We start from the raw sequence: 20450 nt of genomic DNA, 5'->3' as shown, positions 1-20450 counted from the left end.
AAGAGAAAACGATATTTTTTTACGTTTACTATGAGTTTTTAGAAATATATAAAAACTAGCTTATGCTCGTGACTTCGCCCGCGTGGACTTCATAAATTTCAAACCTCCATTTAACCCACTCAGGGGTGGAATTTCAAAAAATCCTTTCCTAGTGGATACCTTCTCTTTACCTACAAAGAACACACCCACCAAATTTCATGTATCTAGGACCAGCTGTTTAGATGTTTAGGCTGTGCGTTGATATATAAGTTAGTCAGGACTCTAAATTTTATATATATGGATACTACGTTAGTCCCCGCGTGACATAGGGATGACATTTCTTTGTTTACATATTTAATGACTTCACATCATGGCTGACAGCGTTTTCTGCGTTTCAAATAAAAATAAAAACTGTATTTTTTAAAATTGGATTTATATATCCATCCTGCGTTTTTAATAATTGTTATTGATATATTTCGTTGTCTTAAGCAAAATACTATAATAAATAATGATTTATTGGACGAAATTAGATATGAGTCAAGTAGCCCATTGTAACACCTTTAACAATGTTAAGTACATTTAATTGTATAATAATTTGGTTAATGCTCAAAGCCTCTTTAATTGTTAACTAGGTCACGAATTTTTTAATTATCTTTCTACAAAGTAAATTTAATTTCCGAATCTACTATTTATTAGTTTAGTTAGAGCTAGCTTTGGGCAAAAAATAGATCTAAAACTAATATTATTTGAAGAGATAAAGTTAGCTACTTGACACTGGCAAAGTTCATTGTGCTGGTCTGGCATTTCAAGAAGCCACCAAACAAGAAAATAAGAGGAACATGCAAAGTTTATAAGTTTGAATTAAGAGAGTAATCTCCGGTACAAATGATCCGATTCTGGAAATTCTTTCAGTGATATATATAGCTACAATATTTCCGAGTGCTTTTTGGATATTTGAAGAAGACCCGGGAAAAAGTCCTCAATAAAATGGACGAATATTTTTTTATCAGACCCACCTATATCAATGCAGTAAGATTTGGTTAAGAACCCACAGAATTTTGTAAAGTAGGTAGAACTCTTTAAACAAACCGTATTACCGACCAGATTGTATCGCGAAATATTATGCAAATTGCTAATAGCCGGATAATAGCTGGGTTGTACATGGTTCCATCTCAAAAGGTCACTAGACCCAGACTATCTGACGCCCGAATATTATCATCTTGAGATGAAAACTTGTTGTTAACCAGTATCTTAATTAGAATAATTTTTATAACCACCATAAATGTTTTTATATGTATATAGCGAGCAAATGAGCAGATGGGTCACTTGATGTTCAGTGATTACAACCACCCATGAACATTTGCAGCCCTTAATAGTCAAGTATAGTTTATAGTAATAATTATAGCTCACTTTTTACTACGCATTTGAGTCTTCGAAAGTAAAATAATTAACGTACAAACGGAGTAGCGTAGTTGCGATAGCGTTATAATCATAGAAATTATTCTAAATCACTTACGAAAATCAGATTGCAAAAATCTTGTATAAAAAACATTATTTTACGTTTTAACTAAGCAGACCCTAGTAAACCACTGGAAACATGCCATGAAGAAACGGAGTCTATATTAGGCATTTTTAAAGTTACGGTGGAGTTAGAACGTGTTATGGAAATGTGGAAACCGGAAAATGTAACCGATATCATTTTTCATCTGGTCACGTTGGATTTACCTGTGCGTCATTTCCACTAAATTGTTACACCACCAACTGAATTGAAGGCTGTACCTTGACGTCAATTGACCTTTTTTGTTACATAGGTAATTCTCACAAGCTTAGCTGTGACAAAATTAGTATTATTATTATATAATTCGTTTGAAAAACAGCAGTGTTTGAATAGACCAGACAGAGCAACGGGAAATGAGTCGAAGTTTTTAATATATATAAGTAAAATATTTTCGAACTACGAGTATGTGCCATGCCCATTGCCACTTCAGCTTTGCAATCCGTTGAGATTATGTCGGTTGCTCTTGTTCTCCCACCCATTTCTGATTTGATCACGTAGAGAAACTCGTACAAGTAGCCCTGTTCGTGTGCATTGCCCGCTGAGTGAAACTGAGCTTTCTTATGAGGCCCATACCGAATTGCAGGAAACCGCTGGCTTCAGGCGGCGGCGGCGACGCAAGACCGTGGCGTGTGAATGTCCCTACAAGGACCTGTGTCCAGCGGTGGACAATGAATCGGTTGACGATGATGATGAGTAAAATATTCTACTTTGATTTTAAAAATCAAGCCTTTCTTATCACATGAAAACATCAACATATTATCTCCTTACAAAATGAAGAGAGATCTTTTTGATTTCTTAACCATACAATTAAATAGTGCATTCTTTCAATGCCTAAGCTGAACTTCACCAGGACATCATCTTCATCTTCTCCTAGAAAATAGCCAAATTATGAGATAACCGGAACATATTTACATACGATAATCACGTATTCACATAGTTTAACATACGAGAGATGAAGTTCGAGCTGTCAAAGGCAGTAGCGAACTACTCTCTTTCTTGTTCTTTTTGCTCACTCACTTCATCTCTCGTAGCACCGCAGTCCCGTCGTGTCCACGATCCGTGCAATCGGGTTGAAATATCGACAAATAAAAACATCAAATTAATCAAAATTAATAAAGTAAAAAAGTATGTACCCGTTATCTACATTAAAATATGTCGTTAAACCACCAAATAAGCTTAAATTAATTAATCGAAACGTTAACATAATATATGTAAAGCTTTTCATTAGCGCAATACCCAAGCCATTTCCTTATAAAGTGAAATCTCGAATACAACGCTCTATTTGACATTTCCATTTGCAATGTAACTGGACCCTGGAACGAGATTCTATACACGAACCCACTCAACTGCAAACTTGGGAACTAGATATCAGTCTATTTTACTCTAACACTAAAGGGAACTAGATATCGCGAACTAGGAAGATAATCACATCGTGAAACCAATTTTCTTACGCAATTTGTATTGATGCGGCGTGGCAGTAACATAACTACCTACTATTGAGTCGAAGTGAACTTGATCTACACTACCAAAGGATTCCGCTGAAGTACCTACTAATCAACGCCATAATCGCAGGTCGCAAATATGTACATTTTGTCTGTTACGTCTATCCAGAGACCAATATGAAATTATGGGTTACCTATGGGATAACTATATCCGTGATAATTATTATTTTTCATTGACCCACGAACTCTGAAAGTCAATGACAAAAATAATAAGCCAACACCGGCTCACACAGGTCAAACAGGTCTCCTCTCAGAACCAGAAGGACTTAGATCCACCATGTTGGCCAAGTGCGGATTGACATACTATATTATGGAAAACTCTCAGGCATTCAGGTTTCCTCACTATATTTTTCTTTACCGTTAAAGCAAGTGATATTTAACTGCTTAAAACCTTTGTTTAAACGCACGAATAATTCCGAATAGTTGCAGGTGCGTGCCCAAGATCAAACTCGGACCCTCCGAAAAATACACTAAGGTCAAAAATACATAATATACAAAGAAATAGTACCTTTTCACTCATCATCTAATCTGCTTCGTTCTGCGTGACATTGATAAAGAACGTTCTAAAGTTGCAAATCTGAAAGTCATTAACCATGAAAGAAGGAGAATGATGACGAATTAACCCACAATCCTAAATTAGATTAACTGGTCGCGGTCGCCATAAAACGGGTAATTAATCGTTTTCAAGTCCATTTGGCAGCAACAATGGAACTAATTCCAACTGAAGTTTTACTTTTATTTCGAATTTGCATGTTAACAACCTTTACAAGATAGAAATTACATCATTACATCAATAGAATGGCGGTATGATCAGACATTTAATTGTTTTCTCGTAGATTTGCTACGAGAAAACAATTAAATGTCTGATCATACCGCCCCGGCCGCGGCCGTTATTTTTTTCTTGATTGAAATAGATTTTTACTGTTTCAATTATTTACTTTGGCTCGCTGTGCATAACATATCAATGTAAAGGTAGTCAGCCTACCTACCTACTCATGTCACTAATTCTGCCAATTGGACATAAATATTGCTACACTTTATAGAAAAGACAGATTACGAGCCCACGTGTAACAGAGGGGGATTCCAACATCAATGCTTTTAACATTAACTCTGTTATAAATAATTAACAATAGTAAATAACGTTGCCTCCTGAATGAAAGATTGCCGTAAATATTTATATAATAATATAATAATTTCTAAAAGTAACACATATAAAAAAACCGATTTCAAAAACACTACAAAGTAAAAAAATATTTTGTTATAACTTTTTTTGGTCTGCTATAAACATAAATTTTGTACTTCAAGGGACGCAATAATGTTATGAAACCATACTCTTATTAAATTGTCCTCCCTACAGCTAAATAAAGATCGACAATGAAGGGCCAGGTGTCTTGATATATCACAGCTTTAATACAACAGTATAATTTTATAAGATCTTTTACCAATTCAGGAGTAGGTTAAGGTTCTTTTGACATAGTGATTGAGGAAGTATCTCGTAACGGCCACCTTGTTTTTTTAACATTTAAATAAAATACTTTTTTTTAATTATGGCACTTAATTAAGCAAGGCTGAATACTGGATTTAAAAATATTTATGAAGAAAAACTTATTTAGGCGCGACTTGAGTGTAACTGTAACTACCTATGTAACTACCTAGAAAAGGGCAACGGCCGAGTTTCTTACTGGTTTTTTTCTGTGGGAAAGGCATTCCAAACCAGTGGTAGACAAAATAGATGTATTTGATGATTCAAAAGTAGGTACATATTTGTAAAATTTTATGTGAAGAACAATATTTATATTCTATTTTAAAAGAAGCATTTGTGGAAATACTAGGACCCGCACAGTTCAAATTTAAATTAAAAAGATTGAAAGAAAAAGGTAAAGCATTTACCATGAAGCAGGATGCTATATAAAATATAGGTAAATAAAAAAATAACAAAATTAAATACAATTATGGCCTTTTTCTTAGGTTTTTAATTGGAACCAAAAACAACTCAATTATACGAATATTTTTGTGAGGGATTTTTATTCTTGTACTCTGTTCTTACTTATTATGTTCTATAAGAAAGAAAGGAAGGATTTAAATATAACCAACCATCAAACTATAAAGTAGGTACTAACCATAGTACTTAAGTACTAACTTTTTGCATAATATTAACTATGTATCATTAAATTATTCTTCTAATGACCCATGAAACAAAACAATTAAAAAAATCAATTATATATTGTTTCCGTGTTTGTTTTTATAAAGATGTGTTATCTGGGTAATTACGTATGTAAGATTATTTATCGCACACACTTGAACTTGGTGTTAGAAGTGCAGATCATGCGTGGGCTGAACGGGTCATAAATTCTAGTCAAAGCATCTGGGAGTGCGAAATTCGTACTTCCGTAGCTAAATGTGCATTAGTAAAAATAGATTTATAGACTGCGGGTTATATTATCAACGGTTTTCACTTTTTAGAGTTCCGTACCCAAAGGGCAAAACGGGACCCTATTACTAAGACTCCGCTCTCCGTCCGTCTGTCTGTCTGTCTGTCTCCGGGCTGTATCTCATGAACCGTGACAGTTAGACAGTTGAAATTTTCACAGATGATGTATTTCTGTTGACGCCATAACAACAAATACTAAAAAAAAAAAAAAAAAAAATTTTTTGCTCGTTTTTCCTCGATATTGATGACGGAAACAGGTAGACGCTTGGCGATCGGGGTATGAGGTGCGGGGCAATCCCTCCTCGATTTCAGGAACCTTCATGGAAATGTCCTCAAAAACTTTACAAAGTTTAAATTCAATTGGATGAAATATGCGCAAACGCCAAGGTAACGTACAGACAGAGACACATTAATTTTTATATTTGCTCTTAGACATAATAACTAAAGATAAAACGACAACACATATTTATCTTACGGCATAATAGCTATAATTTCAAAGTAAGGGTCAGGTCATTGTCGCTTAGGTTTATATAATTAGGTTCATTAAAACACTGACGTGATTATCACGTATCCGGTATTCCGTATGCCGTAGTATGCGTGTATATTTTATAACTAGAGTTATTGGATGTTCATAATATTATGCACTTTTGTTGCTAATATAAAGGTTGACATTTGGATTTTTAAGTAGAATAGGTAACATGCACAGCCGATAAAAAATTATTAGAAGCTTTTTCCGATTATTATACCCAATCACAATTCACAATAAAAATCAGATGGAAGATAAAAAAGATGTTCATAGTCATAAATTGCTTCTTAATTAACCAGAACGAAATAACTGAGGGAATAATTAGGTTCAATATACGGAAGCCATAGAGATAGACTAAATATAGGACTTACTACCTAATATTTTTTTTAAAGAATATTAGCCATGTTAAATGACTAATATTCCCCTTTTCTCTTCAACTAAGCATCAGGCTTGTGCTAGGAATAGGTACGACAATAGTGCAACGGGCGGGGTTTGAACCGTTCGACCTTTCGGTTTTCAGTCCACTCCTTTACCGGTTGAGCTATTGAGGCTCTAAATTACAGACCAGAAACTAAAATAAGGAGAACCAGATCAAAACTAATGCAGAATCTGTTAGTGGAAAATAATAAGAAAACAAACAATACACACTCCAAGTAACAGGTATCTTCAGACTAACAAAGAGAATATATACCTGTAACTACAAACACTCAATTCAAACAAACGCAGCATTTCCAAACAACTACTCGGGTTTCTGTTGAAAATTGAGTTTTCGTTCGATGTTTTTAATAATAAAGAGGATAGCGAGAATGCGATCACGTCATGGCTTATAGTTTGTTTATAAATTAGAACAGATCTGAAATATACGGATTCTATAATATTATCACAGGATACGTCTTAACAGTAAGTCTACTTCAAGGTACAAAAGCATCAATTCGCAAAGTCATGACACAGTTTGTTCCGGCGCTTCCTCTGCTTGACGCTTGGGAAGCGCCGGAATAACAACTCTTAGTGTTATAAGATGTAATGTGAGGCACATTTTAAGAAATAGACGTAGAGAAATAGAAGAACGTTTTTCTTTTTTTCTTCTTTTCAAAGACGTTTAAATAAATAGCTCCTTGTTACGACGCAATGAAATGCAATGCAGCTCGCACATCGCTGTGGCTTAAAATTTAATAAACGTCTCTCTTTCTATCGCTTAACCTTTATAACTTTTATCTCTCTCTCCCTCGTAAGAAATATGACTTACTTCATCGTATCGTCATTTTGTATGGTATCATTTGCATTATCGGTCAATGGTAACGTACATAAGCTTTCGCATTTGACACTCGGTCTCACTCAAGGTGAGGACATCATTGTCTTTCTGGAACGCTTCCAAGTTCAACGGTTTTGAAAAGGAAACAGCATTCATGAAGTTATTTTGACTTTCACATGTCACTCATTGTTTGAGAATTGCAATTTGCTTGCGCGTATTTTGTCTACTTCAAAATGATAAGTGCTACTGTTTGTTTCTTACACTTTTGATTATGTTAAATGACTCTTCATTATCATCACTATCACAAGCTATTGCCGCCGGCCCACTACTAAAAACGGATCTCCTCCTGGTTCTAGTTTATGGCCCACCACCCACCCAGGCTGGCCAACTGCGAATTGGTAGACTTCATACACCTTTGAGAACATTATAAAGAACTGTTTGAAAGTTATCTATAATATCTTCCGCAAGATGTTCTCCTTCACTGATAAAGTAAGTGACATTTAATTCCATATAACACACATGTTTAGCTCCAAGAACTTCGAGATCGAGCCCTGAATAGGAGGGCTCCTGAATAGGAAGCCGTTAGCCGACGTCATAACGACTAGATTATATTCCACTTTTAAGCTAGATAGGCTTTTTAAACCACCATAAATAAGCATAGTAATGGAGAGATAAGTCGGATCTAAAGATAAGGCGATTATTTTTAGTTTTAACTACAAATAAAATAGTTCAAATTTTTTTATTGTAATATTTTCATTAAAAAAAAGTACCTACTACAAAAAAATCACAAATAAAATAGTTAAATAAAATAAAATAGGCGTAATACGTTTGTATGGAGAAGTGTGTAAGAAGTTTATCCTTAAATTCTAATTACGACTAGCAACCACAAAATATGCGCAAGCTTTAATGCAACTCGAATATTAACAACTACAGGCAGACTATTTTAGTCTAACTAATTATAGTGTAACGAGAGTCGAGGTTTCTACAAATTTAATTTCACATGATGTTTCCGTGGAGATATTCTTGCCTCTGTCAATAAGATATTTTCAACTCTTAAAGGCTCTTAAACTTCTTTCTTTCAACTCTTAAAAATGTAGTAGGCATAAAACAAAATAAAAAAGCCTCACTCCGCGTTAGTTTCTTTATTCGCGCTTGTTTATGATTTTTTAAATCAGTGGATTTCGTAATTTGTTGCCGTTTATTTATACCTACACTAGCTTATGCTCGCAACTTCGTTCGCGTGGACTACACATATTTCAAACCCCTATTTCACCCCTTTAGGGGTTGAATTTTCAAAAATCCTTTCTTAGCGGATGCCTACGTCATAATAGCTATCTGCATGCTAAATTTCAGCCCGATCCGTCCAGTAGTTTGAGCTGTGCGTTGATAGATCAGTCAGTCAGTCAGTCAGTCAGTCACCTGTTCCTTTTATATATTTAGATATTATGGTAACATATTATTCACATTTAGTCTATAGAATCACACTTTCACGCAAATCCGGAATCAGTAAGCTACTTTCATAATATGAAATGCCGTACCCGTACAGTTTAGCGAAATACTAATCAAGCTGATAGTTTACGGTATCGGAAGTTGGAACAAAATTGGTAAAGCATTTTAAAATATTTTATTTATGCACAAAAAACGTTGCAAAGTAAGTACCATTGAACTTTACATATATAACTATTCACAATAACGTTGCGAAAAGCTACGTCAATTGACGTCATACGTTTTTGCAAACTAAACTCAGCATAACAATTGTTATTTTTTTACCAACATCACACACTATAATCATAAGTACTTTAGGGTATAATTTATTAATATAATTACATTATTTTGCTGTCAGCAGACAAATTAGACGTAACTAGTACGTAATTTTGTTTAATTCGATATTTTGTAAAACTTAGGAACAAAATAGGTGACATTCTAAGATGTGATACAAAGCTACAGAAATGATTTTTCATAAATAAGAACAACACAAAACGTGCCTAATCGAAATCCGAACGATTCATTACTAAAACATAACAAAAAGCTATTTAATTTATGCTCATTATCGAATGGTTCATTGTAAAAAATCGTGCTTTTGTATAAGAATTAAGAAACCAAGGAGGAACCGAACCGGAGTTGAAGCTTAGATCAGAGCTACTATTTGAGTAATTTTGAGCATTTTTTCTCGAACATTTTATTAGTTCTGATCAGCGCTTTAAGTATATTGTTAAGTTTTTTGGCGTAAAATTTTCTATACTCGAGCTATTTTTAAAAGCAGCGTGTTATTATTATTCGATAATTTAACCTTTACTCGTTTAATCAGTCTCACTTGTATGCTATTTGAATGTAAAAAACAAAAAAAATACAGATTAATCTTGTTGGTGATCGAAAATTTTGTGTTTTGTGTGCGAAAATCGAGTGGTGTGAATAAAATATTTTTGATAACTTATCCATACTAATATTATACTCGTATATGCGGAAGTGTCCCTGTCTGTCTATCTGCTAAGTTTGCACGGTCCATCCGTTTAACCGATTTTGATATTTGGTACATAGATCTCTTGCATCCTGGAGACTGACATAGGCTACGTTTTATGCCAGAAGATCGAAGGGTTCCCACGGAATTTCAAAACCCAAAATCCACGCGGACGAAGTTAGTAATTTATTAGTACATAATTATTTTGAAGAACAGCAAAGTTTTATTAATGATGTCAACAACTCTTCTTGACTGTGATTTGATTAGCCATAGCCCATGACCGTGATATCTTCAGAGTTATTACTGAATGCTACGTCAGATGTAGTATATCAGGTTCAATGTTACACTGAGGAAGCCGAACAACCACCTTGCATTTTAATCTAATATCATTCAATCTCATTTAGCCACTTAGTATAAGAGCTAGCCGTGATGTAATGATCTTTAGACTTAGCAAAACGAAGAAATTTTCAGATTATAATAGTCGGGAAAGTATAATAATATATTATGCATATATACTATATAAGGAATAGCTGACTGACTGGTCTGTCAACGCACGCAAACTACTGGGCGGATCGGGCTGAAATTTGTCATGCAGCTAAAGCTATTATGACGTAGATATCCGTTGAGAAAGGATTTTTGAAAATTCAAGCCCTAAGGGAGTAAAATAGGAGTTAAAATTTGTGAAGTCCACGCGGACGAAGTAGCGAGCATAAGCTAGTAGCTAAATATTTTTTAGGGCACAAAAATAGGATGATCATGAAAATAGAGAGCTAATAATAAGCTACAAAAATCAAGACACGGCCCAGAGACACAGTAACATACTAATGATGAAAACAAAAAAAATTCATTTCCTTGGATGCCTGCCAAAATCTAGACAGGAACCTAGAGACGAGGTGACGCCTGCGATAGAAATACTAATCAGAATTCAGTAGGTGCAAATTACAATAGCTACGAGGATAAAAAACCGGGCAAGTGCAAGGCGGACTCGCACACCAAGGGTTCCGTACCATCGTACAAGAAATAACACTTTATAATCCCACACATAGCCTACCGTACACTAGTGACCTCGTGCAAGTTAATGACCGGACAGTGCCGTCTATGATGTGGTTTACTAAATAATTTGTTCATGAACACTTTTTAATTAATATATTTTTGTTTTCGGATTATTTCCTTTATTTGTGCTATAAGACCTACCTACCTGCCAAACATGATTCTATAACGAGAACTTCACAAAGGTTTCTTAACAGACACGACATACAGACAGCCGGACAGACAACGAAGTGATCCTATAAGGGTTACTTTTTTCTTTTTCTCTAAAAATGACGGCTTGAGTTTAGGTGCGCGCATAACATTTTACATGCCAACTAACAAATTGAATCAAAACTTTTGTCATGTCATGAGCATCATCATTATCAGCCTGTGGACTTCCACTGTTGAACATAGGTCTTCCCTACCTAATGAGCGCCACCACACCTGGCCCTCAGCTTTCCTCATCGCCTCTATTTATATCAACAGTCCATCGTGCTGGAGGACACCCACGCTAAGCCTGCCAGTGCCTCTACGACAGGCATGGCCTGCCCAGTGCCATTTCAACTTGCTAATGGTTTCGGCTCCTGCAGATCTCCTTATTTATCCTTCAGGGAAACTCCTAACATAGCTCTCTCCACAGCTCGCTGAACGACTTTGAATTTGTCGACAAGACCGTTTATCAGTGTGCCTGTCCACGTTTAATCATCATAGACAGTGGTTAAAGGCTTTTAAGATTTATTTAACAAAAAATGTAAATTAATTAAGTAAGTATACAAATAAATATATATATAAGAAACAGGAGTTCACGAAATATTGAAATCAAGGTTTTATATAGTTTGCGAGACGAAAAAATGAAAATGGGACCTAATAAAGATAATGAAATTAATTGCTAGAGAGTAGAGACGGTTGCCGAAATAGACCAAATGATACGAGTTAAATTGGGTTATTCTAGTCCATAAACTTGCACCCGTGATAATGTCACAAATATGAACAAACGGAAAAATCGATACGTTAGATTAACGAAGGTACCTAACAGGATTAGAAGCACATGACTAGAGCAGGTAATGAGTCCGTACTCCACAGTCCATACCTTTCTGGGCAAGATAATACAAAATAATACATACTTGGATTATTTTCCCGGTACTTCCTGATACCAGAGCAGATAATATTTTAACATAATATGTAAAATACAAGATAAGAAAATGATATAGATTAAAAATTATTACTACATACATATTTTACATCGCTACCTAAATGTATTTTAAAATGCGAAGCGTGGCATTGTAATACTTAGCCTGATTTTTTCAAGTCTTTTGAAAATGAGAATCATTTAAGCTTTCGATTAAAATAAAAAAATACGTGTTTCACAATTTTTTTAAAATTCTACTACCCAGAGGGTTAAATAGGGGGTGAAAGTTTGTGTCAAAGTATTTATTTTTCAAGTTATTTGCTTGAAAATTGGTATTTGGGTTTTCGGTCACAAATGAAGAAAAACGTGTTTCAGGATTTTTGGAAATTCAACCCCAACCTCGATATCCTATAAGCTCCACCCGAGCAAAGCTGGGGCGGGTCAGCTAGTTCTATTATAATTAACAGATATGTGAAGTAATATAGTCACAGTCACGTATTACTGTGAATTGATTTGTTAATATTTTATTATCCACGTACTTTGATCCCATTCAATCTAACAAATATAAGCAAAAGGTGAACTACTGTGATATTTTCAATGATATTAGTAATTATATAAGTAAAATGCTCGTATATTTTAAATGATTCAATTAGTACAGTAAAACCGGTATTGGATTTATAAGAAATTTCCACTAGATTAAAAACCTAGGAAAATTACGATGTCTCTAAACAATTAATAGAGCGTTTATCAAGTTCCATAAGGGTTACTGTCACTGGTGACCCGGTCATTTTATAAAAGCTTAATCTTCAATGTGAATTGGCCTTGTGCAAGGCTTTATTGCATTTAATAATTTAGATTTCTGATTATGTTAATGACCTCTGTGTTGATCGGTCTATCCGAACCAAAAAAATTAGCGGGCTGGAACTCGCTTTTGCTTATTAAGAACCACAGAGAATTCAACCTCAAGAGTACGCATTATACAAGGTTTTGTATGAAAACAAAATCATAAAATGTTGACAGGGGACAGGGGAGAATGCTTTGTTGTGATTGGTGGACTCAAAATTCACGTAATCAAAACAATGTGCGTAATGAAGGTACCGAACGGGCGTGGGGCGATTTAAGTTGTCCGGCTATTAGGCGTCTATAGGTTGTGTTGATGGCCAGTGTCATATCAATTTTGAGTTATGATTGTTCATAGAACACTATTTTTGGTCGGAATAACCAGTCTAGTGCACTATCATTGAATTAGTCTTATAGAAGCTATAAAGAAACAAAAAAAATTACAGATTTTTTTACAAAAAGAAACTGTTATTCGGATTTTCTTAGGATTTACATTTATTATTTCATAAATTATTTATATATAAATACTTAACCTCAATTATTATTTGTAGTAAAGAAAAAAGCCATATCTTTATTAACTTGAACGACTGACCTCAAATGATAATTTTGTCAATAACCTCTATCTGTCAGACATAAAACCACGATCATTTGATTAAATGGAAATTAATCTGATTCAAGAGTTATATTATGCAGGGCAATCTTAGTGACATCTGAGGCCTTTTTTGTATCTACATTAAAACGTAAATCATTACTGCTGTTCATTATAAATAATTGACTCATTGATCATTAAGATAGATAAAAATATTATATAGATAGAATTTACTACCACACAAATTTTACTTATGTAGGTACCTACCTACTAGTAATAAAATATAAATTAAGGTCTATAAGATAAACAAATCTTTACAAATCGGAATCATCATCATCATCGTCATCATCATCATCATGCCCAACCCATCGCTAGCTCACTACAGAGCACGGGTCTCCTCTCAGAGTGGGATAGGTTTTGGTCATAGTCAACCACGCTGGCCAAGTGCGGATTGGTAGACTTCACACACCATTGAGAACATTATAGAGAACTCCCAGGCATGCAGGGCTCCTCACGATGTTTTCCTTCACCGTTAAAGCAAGTGATATTTTAATTACTTAAAAAACCACATAACTCCGAAAAGTTAGATGCGTGCCCGGGATTGAACTTCCGACCTCGGATTAGGAGGCGGACGTCCTTACCATTAGGCTATCATGGCTTATATATCGGAATAGCTAGAGTCTAATACCTACAAAGACAAATACATTATTTCAAGAGTACGACACTAAATAAATATCAAAACAATAACAATGTCATAAATGCAAATGCTTTTCAACTTCGACCTTTTCAAGGTAAACAGCCAGCGTCAGAATTTTTTGTTTTTGCTTTTTATAATTGGAAGCCATCTAAAGATTTACACATTCGCGCAAGTCGCGCAAGTTACACAGCGGTCAAGTGTGAGTCAGACTCGCTTACTAAGGATTCTGTACCTTGGAAAGACACGTGTAATTAATTTATCTCCTACCTAAGATTTTAATCTCAAAAAAATGTGTGATGTAATGAAAATTGATAATTTTCCAATTTGTTCCTTTACTTGTGCTGTGCTTGACCTTACTACTTGCCAAACTTTATGATTCTAGGTCAACAGGAAGTACCCTATTTACTTGGTTTCGATTTATTTGCAAGTGGCAAAATATACATACGAGCGATTGAATTTATTTTACGATTGCATTGACCGAAAAGCTTGATTTATTTACAACCACAAGGGGCCATACCTTACTTACGTTCCTGAGAAAAAGGATCTTGACAGACAAACAGACAGAGAGAGGTCAACGAAGTGCTCCTATAAGGCCGCGCCCCCATTAGGCGAACCATCAACCAAGGCGAACAGTGAACGGCTGACTGACGGCTGGCTGACTCTCGGTCGCTACTCGTAACTCTGTCGAGTCAGCGGTAATCTGGCGAATTCTTGGGAGGAAAGGCAAACGGTTAGATCAGTCGCTCACTGAATGAGTTGGCAAGTGAAATGCCGCAAACTGCGTACATTACGCGCTGTATGGACACACTTAAAAATTATAGGAAGGCAAACTGGAAGCAAACAGTTAGCCGCTCATTGTGGCTAATTTCGTTGTACACAATCTATAAACTAAACTAAAATCCCTTTCATAATTTGCTTGCGGAAAAGGATAGCACTAGATTTAGACCTATTAATTTAGTTTAGTTTAGAGATTGTGTACAAGAGAATCGGCCCCAATGTTTGCCTAATGGGGACACGGCCTAAGAGTTCCTTTTTCCCTTTTGAAGTATTGAACCCTAATTTAGGATCCTTTTTTATGATTCACATGTGGGCTATGAGAATTCTGAGTAACGGATTAGCAGAAGTCAATATTGGATATCGCTTGGTGTTGCTAATGTTATCTAAAAGATAAGATTCGTTAATCTACATGACGTCAGGGTTACACTACACTACAAATATCCTGTTATGTGGAAGTTGGGTGTATCTGTGGTTAAAGCACTAAGAACTTATAAACCCAGCATTTTTCTGCATGTCAAGAACTTTTTTTTAAGATAGAGAAAATACGAAAGTTTTTAGAACTGGGTCTTTTCACAATACCTTAAATATTATTATTTTGTTGTATAGTAAGTAGGTACCTAGGCAATCTTCATCGTGATTTTTCGCAACAAAATAATAAATGATTACACTGATTATCCTAATATTAGATTTTTCAATGTCAAAAACGTAATTTAGATAAATGGTTACGTAATAAGTGACCATTAGGTACCTACATGATTTTAAATAGATATGAAATTAAGTAATATAATGATCATAATGATGGTAAAATATTTTAGATGAAACAAAAGCGATGTAAGTGCCATTTTAATCTATTTACATAGCGTATACTTATAATCTAATAGTTTTAATAGTTCAATGACAGAAGACGATACCCTTCATATTTACGGACGAGCTAGCTTAGGCTGAAATTTATAGGGCGTACTTTTACTTGCTCAGACTAAAGACACTGTTGAAATGAGGCTCCGTAAGATCGCTGCCATAAATCTGTCTCATTTTAACTGAAACTTAAGTCTGAGCAAAGTCAAATACTAAAGATCTTACTAAAAGTCGTAGCACTTACATACCCGAATGACTGATCCATTACTAAGCAAAATAATTATTAAGGTTTGTTTTGCCGGCTCTGCTAGGTATTCGGTATAATCGCGCCATCATGTCGCTGTCCCAAAGGCTTGCTCTGTTTAAAGTCTAGACGACTCCGTCGACCGACTGTATGAAGTATCTCTAAATTGAACTATTAGTACTAGTAGCTAATAAATAATAGATCATCGATCGACGTGTGCAGTTCAATTAAAATCAATTGCTTTTTCAATTAAACGCCCTTTTAGTTATTCTCCCCGACATTTCATTGGACCCATCTAGTATTTTCCCAGATACAAAACATAGAAGTTAATTTATTAGATCACACAAGTATTAAAGTGGTTATTTGATCCAAGCAAGTTTTTGCTAAGTAACTACCAGACGGGGAGTTTTTTTGAGATGGCATTGATGCCAGCAAGTGGTTGTCACTCAAAAACTGTGTTATGGGTCCGACCATCAATTTAGAAGTGTCAAAGTACCTAATCTAGAAAAAAATTACGAGAAAAAATTGTGTATACCTCCACACAGGGACGATATAAGTTTAACGTCTGTGTAGCTGTGTGTAGGTGTGTATCCGTGTATCTATGTGTCTGTGGTGTGTTCAAACGGATGGACCAATTTGAATGCGGTTTCTTTTATTTAAAAGTGTATTCAATCGAGATGGTTGTTAGCTATGTTTGATGAAAATCTTTTCAATTTCAGGATTATCATTTTCATTGTTGTTATTGACCTGTTTTGTTAGCCGGTGTAGGGATCTCAAAAGATATTACTTGCACTTGCCTTAACTCGATCCCGACTACAATTTGTACCTAATATTTAGGTAGGTATAGTAAAGTCGATCCATTGGTGATTTAAACTTTTGATTTACACGTGTATTTTTTAATATCTTTTAAAATGATTAAGATAATGGAGATTAAAGTTCAATTTTCCGCTTTAAGTTTTTGTCAGATTCGCACACGGGTGGTGACATCGTACGAACAAACGGCGTCGTATTACTTGCTCTTTTATTCTAAAATACCATTAGTTATTTTAAAAGCTAAATAAATAATTAGAAATAGAAACCACGAAGCCAATGCTAAACACGTCTCACTCAACTCTCAATCCCGACGCGCAAATTTAAAAAAGTGTAAAAATCTCTAACAGTTCTAACTTGTGTAATACTCAGTAGGTACCTAATACTGCATGTAGTGAAGTGAAATAAAAACTACTGTACTGCAATATATTATTATTATGCATTGATATCAGATATTTTTAATGTAATACTTTCCTAGTGTTCTCCATTATTACTATATACTATATAAACCGGAATAATAATATTTTGTAACTCGTGGTCTACGTGTTTTTAGTTATTTTAATTTTCCATTTTTTTTTCGATTATCACTCTTTAGAATTGTTATCGCCAATATTGGCTAATATTATGTCATACTGTTATCTCCAAGATCATTATCTCAAACACCAGAAGCTGATTCGTGTTCCTAGCGTATTTTAGCTAATAAAGATAAGTTAGTTCGAAATCAAAGTATTTTTGTAAACCTGTAAGGTATACTTTAAAAGATAAAACGCGTACAAGCGACGACATTTCGCTTTAGACCTTCTGGAGCTTGAACAAGGTCATATTATAAGCTGCGCAATTCGGTATTTGACAACTAGTCAAATCAGTAACTTTTTTCAAACGTCAAAACGCACACTTTGTATGCGAGCTACCTACTATGAAATATTAAAATATGACGTCACAATCATTTGACGTGCTTTTTTTATTTTAATCGATAATTTAAAATGGTTGTAAAACTTAAAACTAATAAAGGGCGTGGGTTTTACATACCTATTGTGGAAGACTCTCTATTTAATAAATAATTTATTTTTGACACAGGCAAATACCCTATAGGCCGTCTCATACGCGTGTCAAATAGAGGCTACTTGATTACCTTTTAAGTAAGTTAAGTTAGTTAAGAAAAAACAGATTATAGTATAAATTATTGTGCATTGTACTGTAATAATGAAGTCATAACAAAATGAACGTCAGACATTGAAGTGTGGACTTGTTGATTCATAACTATGATAGACTTTGTATCATTATGATTGTCATACGCGAATGAATGTTTTTAGGTCCATCGTGCAGTAGGTAGGTATAATTTTTATCTAAGCACATGGCTATCTACGCATGCACTAATCCAAATATGGAAATGTAAGTCTGTCTATGAGATTCATAATAATTCGTTAGAAAATCATTCAGAGTATTCAGGAGAAAAACAAAATAAGATTAACTCATAATAAAGTAGGGAGTCAAAATAAGAAAAATATGCTAATGATACTGTAGCTTAATAAAACTATGGTACCTACCTATTGAACCTATTTGTTGGTAAAGTAATCATTATAATTATTATGGCAGTAACAGAAAACGATAAACTTATTTAAATATGACTCAGGTGAGACTTGTTAATTGATGAGTGGACGTCACGCGTGACAATAGAATATGTGCGTAAGTACAGATTAGGTACGCTGTACTTTTCAATGATATTGATGATGTTTTTGCAAATACCTTCGACATTATGTAGTGATAATGTTTTAAAATATTACAAGAGACAAGAAACATCATCGGTTATATACTTATTTGGAAAAAACATAGAAACTTATTTGTTAACTTGGAATAAATGCCGTTGTTTATATTCACTACTTGAGTTGTACGTACAGTCAGCAATAAAGCTAGGCACCCGGAAGTACAAGCAACAATAGACGGGTGCAAACCTAGCTTTGTTTCTGACTGTACGTACCTACGTATACTGTAGTAGATTTCCCTACAAATCTGTATTATACTCGTACATAGGTGAATAGAAGTTTAGAGCCTATTCAATTTAAACAAAGTAAGTAGGTATATTGGATAAAACCATATAAGCAATAAGTAGGCAAAATATTTGGCAAATGTTTTATGGTAAAGATTTATTTTAAACCGAAAGAAAAATTTCAGACCATCCTGACTACCAACAAAAATTCAAGGGAGATAATTAATAGTGCTCAGCTTTCTAAATTATAAACAATCAATAGAAACAAAATATATCGATCGTATTTTTAAGTATGAAATATAATCTTATATTGATAAGATTATATTTCATATTTCTCCATATTGATGGAGAATGCAACGTTCATTTCATGGGTTGCAACTTGCAAAATAAATTGACGTCCGATCAAAATCAGATCAAAAAGATTGCAATCTTGATCATATTTTATGCAAAGTAACTTATCAAGGACAGGAAAGCTACTGCATTTTTATACAAAGTGAAACGTAAGAAAACTAATAAAGGAAGTTGTAATATTTACCAATAAAAAATAAGCTTCAGCCGTCACGACATTCCACTTCTAGCACTTCTGAAACAATTAGAAAAGTAAATGATTACATGTTTCGCAAATAATTTCTGTAGTCACTATTAGAATATAGATGGTAGAAAAATCTTTATAGTAAGTAGGTAACTTCACTATGATAAAATTAATAGATACATGTTTGATTTTATCAATCAAGTATTCAGTAGTAGCTCAAATAGTAGTTCAAATATAATGATACTGTGCTATTGATTGTTTCATTTTACTTAAGAATAATCAGAAATATCTTCAACTAGCTTATTCCCGCAACTATATCCGCGTGGACCACACAAATTTCAAACCCCTGTTTTACCCCTTTAGGGATTGAATTTTCAAAAATCCTTTATTAGCGAATGTCTACGTCATAATAGCCTGCATGCCAAAATTCAGCCCGATACGTCCAGTAGTTTGAGCTGTGCGTTGATAGATCAATCAGTCGGTCAGTCAGTCTCTTTTCCTTTTATATATGTATATACTCGTAGATATAGTTTTACCATCGATAACCGATACATGCGACGTGTTATCGTCGTTAACTGATAGACGTCTACACTCTACAGATCGTCTCTTGCAAAACTTGCACAAGCTGCGGTCTTGCCGCCTGGACCTAGCTATTCTCTGCAACTCACTAATTGATGTCGTCCTTCCAGCAAGTGGGGACCTTAGCCGATATATAGTAGCCGTTAAGGGAACTTATCTCACTCATACTTCTTCTTATACTTAACCCAGCAGTATCTAAGTAGATCCATACTTCTATACTAATATTATGAATACGTAAGTGTGTCTGTTACCATCTATTGGCGTTTTATGGCTCAACTGATCTTGAACATCTTAAAGATAGGCATAAGACACTTTTTATCCGGAAACATCAGAGCTACCTCGAAATTTTTTAGAAACAAAAATCTACATTTGCGGCCATAAGTTAGATAACTATAAATTTTATCCATAAATACAGGCAAGCAGGCACGCTCTGGAATTTTGTACCGCCCTTTCCTTCAATATTATTATTTACCATCGCAGCTGCGCATGTCAAAAACACGATAAAAAAATTGCTTCAATGATCTTATACGAATTGATGAATTGAAAATAACTCCCGTATTATAAAGTACAATGATCAGATCCAGAACAGATGTTCGCAGGGTGTTAGTATAATGTTGAGCAGGTATAAAACCGTACCTACCTATAATTTTGAAACATCTTGCCAATTGGAATTTGG

At 34.5% G+C, this 20450-nt stretch overlaps 1 protein-coding gene across 1 annotated transcript in view; it reads right to left on the bottom strand.

Annotated features, from left to right (window-relative positions):
- Positions 1-20450, bottom strand: part of wdp (Leucine rich repeat protein windpipe) — a 67044-nt gene that overhangs the window by 19525 nt on the left and 27069 nt on the right. The window contains exon 2 of the mRNA XM_034982876.2: positions 19199-19246. The gene's annotated coding sequence lies outside the window, so the exon portion shown is untranslated. The remainder of the gene's footprint in view (positions 1-19198; positions 19247-20450) is intronic.

The sequence above is a fragment of the Maniola hyperantus genome, chromosome 2 (genome assembly GCF_902806685.2).
Source record: "Maniola hyperantus chromosome 2, iAphHyp1.2, whole genome shotgun sequence".
Classification (NCBI taxonomy): Eukaryota; Metazoa; Arthropoda; class Insecta; order Lepidoptera; family Nymphalidae; genus Maniola; species Maniola hyperantus.
Note: the sequence above shows the minus strand (reverse complement) of the source record. Positions and strands in the feature narration are given on the sequence as shown.